The sequence below is a fragment of the Cebus imitator genome, unplaced genomic scaffold, assembly GCF_001604975.1.
Source record: "Cebus imitator isolate Cc_AM_T3 unplaced genomic scaffold, Cebus_imitator-1.0 Scaffold50, whole genome shotgun sequence".
NCBI lineage: Eukaryota > Metazoa > Chordata > Mammalia > Primates > Cebidae > Cebus > Cebus imitator.
This window is the reverse complement of record NW_016107365.1, coordinates 2,613,124-2,621,572: the sequence shown is the minus strand read 5'-3', so window position 1 is coordinate 2,621,572 and position 8,449 is coordinate 2,613,124. Positions and strand designations below refer to the sequence as shown.

At 36.9% G+C, this 8,449-nt stretch overlaps 1 protein-coding gene across 6 annotated transcripts in view; it reads right to left on the bottom strand.

The window, feature by feature from the left end:
* The window catches only part of FCHO2 (FCH and mu domain containing endocytic adaptor 2), a 131,912-nt gene that overhangs the window by 119,353 nt on the left and 4,110 nt on the right, over nt 1-8,449 (bottom strand). The gene's annotated exons all lie outside the window — the stretch shown is intronic.

Genomic DNA, 8,449 nt, shown 5'->3' with positions numbered 1-8,449 from the left:
AGCCAAGTATGAATTTTAAGGAATAATATGCAGCATAATTAAGAAAGATAAACATGGACCTTTCAAAACATATTACCAAATCCCATTTCAACTTATTTAACACACAGTAAGAAATTCCTGATTATTTGAGTTTGTGCTTTAAAATAACAAAATCTTGATTTCTGAGTTAAGACAGTACAGTAATTATATCAGCATTGAGTATCACAAACTACTTAGATCTTTCAGTAAACTTGAGAATTGAGAAAATGGATAAAATTTAACAAAAGAGAAGTAACAGGCTATTTGCTAGTCTTTAATTAATGGAAACTTTTTTTTTTTTTGAGACAGTCTCGCTCTGTCACCCAGGCTGGAGTGCAGACGTGTGATCTCAGCTCACTGCAACCTCACCGTCCCAGGCTCAAACGATTCTCATGCCTCAGCCTCCCATGTAGCTGGGATTATAGGTGTGCACCACCACGTCCGGCTAATTTTTGTATTTTTAGGAGAGATGGGGTTTTGCCATGTTGGCTAGGCTGGTCTTGAACTCCTGGCCTCAAACAATCCACCTGCCTTGGCCTCCCAATGTGTTGGGATTACAGTACAGGTGTGAGCCACTGTGCCCAACCTAATTAATGACATATTAATAGAACTAGATCACTACACAATCCTGGAAAACCTCTACTGCTGTTTAATCCTATGAATCCTAAATTAGTAAATTATAAGGATAACATTAGAAATGTCAATTTATTCAATGAAATAAAAGACAACTGATACACTAGATTTAACAACTCTCTTTACAGGTCGCAGTTTTAATTTTTCTTTAGTGAAAATGAAATAATGAAGAATGGAATATATTTGCTGGAAATAAAGGTAATACCATAAGCAAGTGTTACATAATCTAGAACTTGATTTTTCCACAGTCCACTGAAAACAGAAAGCATAAGAACTTCTCGTTATGTTGAAGTGATCCCTGATAAGCTCATCAGCTAATGTACCTAATAATTAGTCTGCCATACATATACCAAATTAAAATGTCAAATCTGTAACAAGATAATATAAGCAAAATCTTTAGCATTTTGAACAGCCATTTCCATTTATCAAGACGGATATAACGTAAAACCATAGTCTTGTGAATCCAAACATTTCCATTTGGCTTCTGCAACTTTACATGTTTAAGATTTTTTTTTTTAATTTATTGCCAGAGACTTGTGCCTGTAATCCCAGCTACTCCAGAGGCTGAGCAGGGAGGCTTGCTTGAGGCCAGGTGTTCAAGACCAGCCTGGACAAAGTGAAAACCTGTCTCTAAAAAAAGAAAAAGACAATGATAAGGGTTTAAAACTTCTCCTTCAGTGAACTTTTTAAGAGCAACAGTAAATTAGACACTAAAAATAAAAAAACCTGGACAGCATTCACTTTTTTAAAAAAAAAGTTTTTGTAGAAACAGGGTCTCCTTATGTTGCTCAATCTGGCCTCAAACTCCTAGCCTCAAGCAATCCTCCCACCTTGGCCTCCCAAAGTGCTGGGATTACAGGTGTGAGCCACTGCATGTGGCCAGTGCTACTTTTGATGAGTCCAAGATTTGAAAAATAGGCAGAAGATAAGATTGTATACTGTATAATCAAGATTGTATACTGTACAATCACGTTATTAATTAAAAAACTGATATTACCAAGTTTCCTTTTAAATTTTTCAGAAAGTTCTTTGGAGGGGTAAGATAAGGGTCAGAAGGTATCATCCTGCAAACACCAATAACATGCCTAACCTTCCTCTCAACTCTAAACTACCTCAAAAATAAATAAATACCATCACTTCCCACCCTGTCTACATTTTCCTTTTAATCTTGCTCTTATAGACATTTACTAGACCACCTTGGACAAGTCAATGCACAATATAACATTAACATGTTTGATATAGTCTCACTTTATCCTGACTTATCTGAAAAACACCATAAAACATTTTACTAATCCTAAAGATTTTCTTTTTTTTTTTTTTTTTTTTTGAGACAGAGTCTTGCTCTGTCACCCAGGTTGGAGTGCAGTGGCGCAATCTTGGCTCACTGCAACCGCAGCCTCAGTTCAATCAATTCTTGTTCCTCAGCCTCCCAAGTAGCTGGGATTACAGGCATGTGCCACGGTGCCAGGCTAATTTTTGTATTTTTAGTAGAGACTGGATTTCACCACGTTGGCCAGGATGGTCCTGATCTTCTGATCTTGTGATCTACCCTTCGGCCTCCTAAAGTGCTGGGATTACAGGCATGAGCCACTGCGCCCAGCCAAGATTTTTTTCTTTTAAGAAAAGCCCCTTTAGTGAAGAACCTATAGATATACTTTTGATGAGAACTCAATAGATATGCAATGACAGCTCTCCAGTGCCATTTTTGCCTTGAAAACTGCTAAGGAGCTAGAGGTAAAATACAGACACACTTCATTTTACTGCACTTCATTTTACCGAGCTTTGCTTTACTGTACTTTGAAAATATTGCATTTTTACAAACTGAAGGTCTGTGGCAATCCTGTGTCAAGCAAGTCTATCAGTATCTTTTTTCCAACAGCATGTGCCCACGTCTTTCCTGTGTTAGCATTAGCAGTACAGTGTTTTTTAATTAAGGTATAAACATTTTTAGATAAACTGCTATAGCACACTTAATACATGAGTATAGTATAAATAATATAGTGTAAACATAACTTTTATATCCACAGAAAAACCAGAAAAGTTTGTCACTTGTTTCATTGTGGTTGTCCGAATTGAACCCACAATATCTCTAAGGAATGCCTATGTATGCAAGCAATTTTTCTACAAGTATACAGAACATTCAACCACAAGTCACAATCTCTTCTCGTCAACATTCCATTTGTGCAGTAGTCCCCTCTTCTCCACAGGGGATACGTTTCAAGACCCCTGTGGATGCCTCAAACCATGGATAGAGGCAAACCCTTTATATGCTGTTTTTTTTCAATCTGATAACCAAGATAGCTACTAAGTGATTAATGGGCAGGAAGGATATACACTATGGATGCACTGGACAAAAGGATGATTCACATCCCAAGTAGGACACAATGAGATTTCATCACATTACTTAGAACAGCTTAAAATGTAATGCTTATTAATTATTTCTGGAATTTTCCATTTAATATTTTCAGACTGCAATTGACCTCACATCTGCAATTGTGGAAAGTGAAGTTATGGACAGGGGAGACAACAGTACATTGAAATTTTTCAGTCATGATCATTAAAAGTACTCTTCAGAGCTACTGGCAAGATACTGCTAATGTAGATAACAGTGACTACAATACACAGTATGGCCAGGTGCGATAGCTCATGCCTGTAATCCCAGCACTCTGGGAGGTCAAGGCAGGTGGATCACCTGAGATCAGGAGTTTGAGACTAGCTTGGCTAACATGGTAAAACCCCATCTCTACCAAAAATACTTTAAAAATTAGCCAGGTGTGGTGGCACACCCCTGTAATCCCAGCTACTAAAGAGGCTGAGCCAGGAGAATCACATGAACCTGGGAGGCAAAGGTTGCAGTGAGCCAAGATTGCGCCACTGCACTTCAGCCTGAGCAATACAGTAAGACTTGGTCTCTAAATAAATAAAAATAAAATAAAATATGTAGAATGGGCGCTCAGAACAATTTGACGCAGGTACAAAAGTGACTCAAACATAATTGTTGGTTGATTGAAGAAAAGAAATCCTACTACCTTTCAAAAAATTGTTTTTCTCACCCCTCAGATATTTGTCTCCAATCTTTTATATTATAATTTCTCTCTTCCAGTTAGTTGAATTCTTAAAGCTATCTAAATAAATATTATATGAATTGAGAAAAAAATGCAGAAGCAAACAGTAGTTAAGATAATTTTTAAATTTTTATATCTTTTGAATTTTCTGTAATGTTCTATAAATAAAAATATTTTTCATCACTTTCAAAATGAAAAAACTGAACAAACAATTTCAGTTTTCTCAACTCTTCAATCTATGCTTGCAAAGAGACAGGCTACTGGCATCTTGTTCACTTCAGTACTTAAATCTCCAGTCCTTGTAATTCATAAACAGAAAAAAAAAATACTGGAAGTGTCAAAATAGGAATGATTAAAGAAAATTACACCCTATCTGGCTAGGTGTGGTGGCTCATACTTGTAATCCCGACACTTCGGGAGGCTGAGGCAGGAGAAGCACTTGAAGCTAAGGGTTTGAGATCAGGCTGTAATAGCACAGCAAGACCTTGTTCCTGCAAAAATTTTTTAAAAATTAGCCAGGTATAATGGCATGCGCATGTAGTTCTAGCCACTCCAGAGGCTGAGGTGAGGATCCCTGGAGTCCAAGAGTTCAAAGCTGCAGTGAGCTACGATGGGGCCACTGCACTCCAGCATGGGGGACAGAGCAAGACCCTGTCTCTAAAAAAAAAAAAAAATTACAGTGTATCCATTCCATGGAAGCCTATTCAAAGAATACTTATTCACATGAGAAAACTGTTTCATGGTAATATTAACTGAAAATATGAAGACATACAACTATATAGTATAATGTATCTTGAATTTTGTATTTCTAAAGAAAATTATAAGTGTAGAGAGAGAGGCTATAGGGAATTTGTGTTCTGTATTTTTCTGGGCTTTACCTATCACATGATAACGGTTTTAATTAAAAAGGAAAACCATCTACACTTGCAACTGTTGCTTCAACCAACTGAAAACTCACTCTCCTTGGTTTTAAGGCTCCACCACCACCAATTTGCTTTTACTTATATTATACCTTCCTAGCTTTTCCCTAAAGTCAAGCAAACATGCTTGACATATGTCCCATAACCTTCACTCCTGGAAATCCATCAGGGAGCATGACTATCTCCTCAACTTTATCACACACTTTAACACTTTCCAGTTTAATTTTCTCTGACTCTAGCCATTCCAGCAACATCCTCTAGCACATTTATCCATATAGTAGATATCATAACAGGTCTCAGTTGCTGTCACGCTGTTGTTTTTGTTTCTCCCCACATTAGAGCAATTCATATTTATCTTTTTGGACCAGATTGCTACTAAAATTCCTCCAACACTAATATTCTTTAATTTTTCCACACTAAGAAAACTGAAAGCCAAGTCCTTATTTCCTTTCCTTTATAAGTCTCCATGGGATCCTATTTCCATTTGAATTTCTAAGGGTGCTTCTGTTAACTGTTCTAGAATTATGACATCAGGATGGATAATCTCAGGAGACGCCTCCATGACTCAAAAAACTACTTTCAAAGGGCTTATATTAGCAAAATGTGCATGATGATTTAAAGCAGTTAAATCATCCTGTACATAACTGTCCCTCGTCCTTTGCTTAAATAATTTAAATAGTTCTGAAAGGATTACTTAGTGTGCAGGGCTAAAAAAGAATGCAGACATCAAATTATATCCTTCCCAATGTCAAAGTCCTAAAATCCTTCCGCTGAACTGAAATATACACACTAAATCAGTATCAATTTTTCACTTCCAAATTTCTCCTGTAATTAAGGCAAAAATATAAAACAAACAAATCACATCCCTTTAAAAAGTCTAAGGGCCTCACAATAAAATTTACTGCAATCTAAAACACTATAATTTTATAATCTCTACTGTCAAATCTTCTGAAACAACTTAAATGCATCTGTAGTCTTCATTTTCATAGCTTGTTGCAATGGGAACAAGCTGGGCCTGGCTAACTTGCTAATAGTTATACAATAATATATTTTAACCTACTAAAGTATATGTTATTTGGTCTTAACTCTGGAAAACCACATAAGAAATTGGTAATGATGATTGCCTTTAGGGAGATCTTGATCACCAGAGAAAAAGAGGAAGATTTACTCCCTCTTGTACCTTTTAAATATTAAATCACGTAAAATTTGCAAATCTGTTAATGTATAAAGTAAATATATACAGAAATACAGATTTTGTTTTGGTATGTCATCTGATGGGATCATATCCTAAAAGCAGGTATCCCAAACTATAATATTTGGAAATTTCAAGCAATCAAAAGCCTATATTCTGCATTTCAAATATGGTCACCTCAACTAATTTTCTAAAGATATATATTTTTGGCCTGGTGCAGTGGCTCACACCTGTAATTGCAGCACTTTGGGAGGCCAAGGCAGGCGGATGACGAGGTCAAGAGATTGAAACCATCCTGGCCAACGTGGTGAAACCCCATCTCTACTAAAAATACAAAAATTAGCTAGGTGTGGTGGTGGGTGCCTGTAATCCCAGCTACTTGGGAGGCTGAGGCAGGAGAATCGCTTGAACCCAGGAGGCAGAGGTTGCAGTCAGCCAAGATGGCGCCACTGCACTCCAGCCTGGGCGACAGAGTGAGACTATCTCAAAAACAAACAAACAAAAGAAAACAAAAAATAAATAAATAAATAAAAATTTAAAAACAAACAAAAAAGATATATATTTTTAAATCTCACATGGATATATAACCCCAAAGAATGTGTTAGTCTCTCACCTAGGATACCAAATTTAGATTAGATAGCCAAACAAAAATATAATAATGCTTTGTATCCCAAAGACCTATTAATAGCAATTCCAGATTTTTAAAACACATTTTAATTCTCTCATCTTAACCAAGAAATGACAAATCAAATTTTGGATATATAACCAATGCTCCAATTTAATTTTAAATCAAAATATAAACAAAACCAATGAAATCAAGTGAAAATAGACTTCAGTGCAGTTAAACAGTAAAAGAAATAAGGAAAAACTTCAGGATAAAAATAACTAAGATAATTGGTGCTTGTTCATTTCTGATGTGCCGACTACAGATAACCTCTGGAAAAAATCACCTAACTAAAAATGTCAGCTCATTACAATGTAACATATACCAAATACTATTACTTAGTGTCTTTGGGCAAAAGCTTCATATTATACATAGATTGGGATTACTATGTAAATGAGGATTATAAGGTATTCAACTCAGTACGTTTTACATACTTATTTGTCCCCCCCTTAAGTAATAATTACGTGTAAAATGCATTCCTTTAAGGTTTTTTGTGGAATTAAATAATCTAGGTTTACATAAAAATATAATGCCATTTTAATTATATTGTAATGTTGCAATAATCTCAAGACTGTTATAAACTTGTACTCAATTATGCCTTTGAGAAAGAAGCAGCATAGAGAGACACTCCCTCACTGTAATATTGATCACTATCTTTTTAAAGTTATATAATCTTTTGAAGGGGCCAACAATTATTTTTAAATATTAAAAGCAATGGTGTGAATTTCTATTATCAAAATTATTTTTGCTGTCCAATTTTAACAGAAAAAAATCAGCTTATCAATGGTGCTATACTTTGTGGCAAACACTGACTTATCAACAACAAAACACCTGTACTTAAAAAGTTCTGAATAATTTTTTCCTTCAAAAGAACAGTATTAAGTAAAGGAATTTTCAATGTAGCATATAGTTTCAATTAAGAAAACCTATACTTTAAAGAAAAAGGAAGAATGTGCTACTTTGAAAAGAGCTTGAAGAGAGTTTCAATGATTCAAACTTTCTTCTAAGGAAATGTCACAACAAAAGGTTTGTCTATATATGTGGGAGGAGGGAAACAATTAATATGTTGTTTGGTTAGAAACCTAAAACTTTGGTTGGGCACAGTGGCTCAACCCTGTAATCCCAGCACTTTGAGAAGCTAGAGCGGGAGCATGGCTTGAGCCGAGGAGTTCGAGACCAGCCTGGGCAACATAGTGAGGTCTCATCTCTACAAATAATTTAAAAATTAGCTGGGTGTGGTGGCCTGTAACTGTGGTCCCACCTTCTCAGAAGGCTGAGGTGGGAGGACCATTTGAGGTTGGGTGATCGAAGCTGCAGTGAGCTGTGCTGATGCCACTGCATGCCAGCCTGGGAACACGGCAAGACTGCAACAGAAAGGAAGGAAAGGGAAGAAGAGAGAAAGAGAGAGAGGAAGAGAGAGGAAGAGAGGGGAGGGGAGGAAACCTAAGCCAGGCGGAGTGGCTCACACCTGTAATCCCTGAACTTTGGGAGGCTGAGGCAGGTGGATCACCAGGTCAGTTCGATATCAGCCTGGCCAACATAGCCAGGCTGATTTTAAAAAAATCATTTTAAAAAAATTTTAAAAAAATTATTAAATAATTTTTAAATTATTTGTAGAGATGAGACCTCACTATGTTGCCCAGGCTGGTCTCGAACTCCTCGGCTCTACTAAAAATTTAAAAAATTAGCCGGGAGTGGTGGTGGGCACCTGTAATCCCCGCTATTCGGGAGGTTGAGGCAGGAGAATCACTTGAACCCAGGAGGCAGAGGTTGCAATGAGCCAAAATCATGCCACTGCACTCCAGCCTGAGACACAGTGCAGGACGCCATCTCAAAAAAAGAAAGAAAGGGCCGGGCACGGAGGCTCAAGCCTGTAATCCCAGCACTTTGGGAGGCCGAGGCAGGTGGATCACGAGGTCAAGAGATCGAGACCATCCTGGTCAACATGGTGAAACCC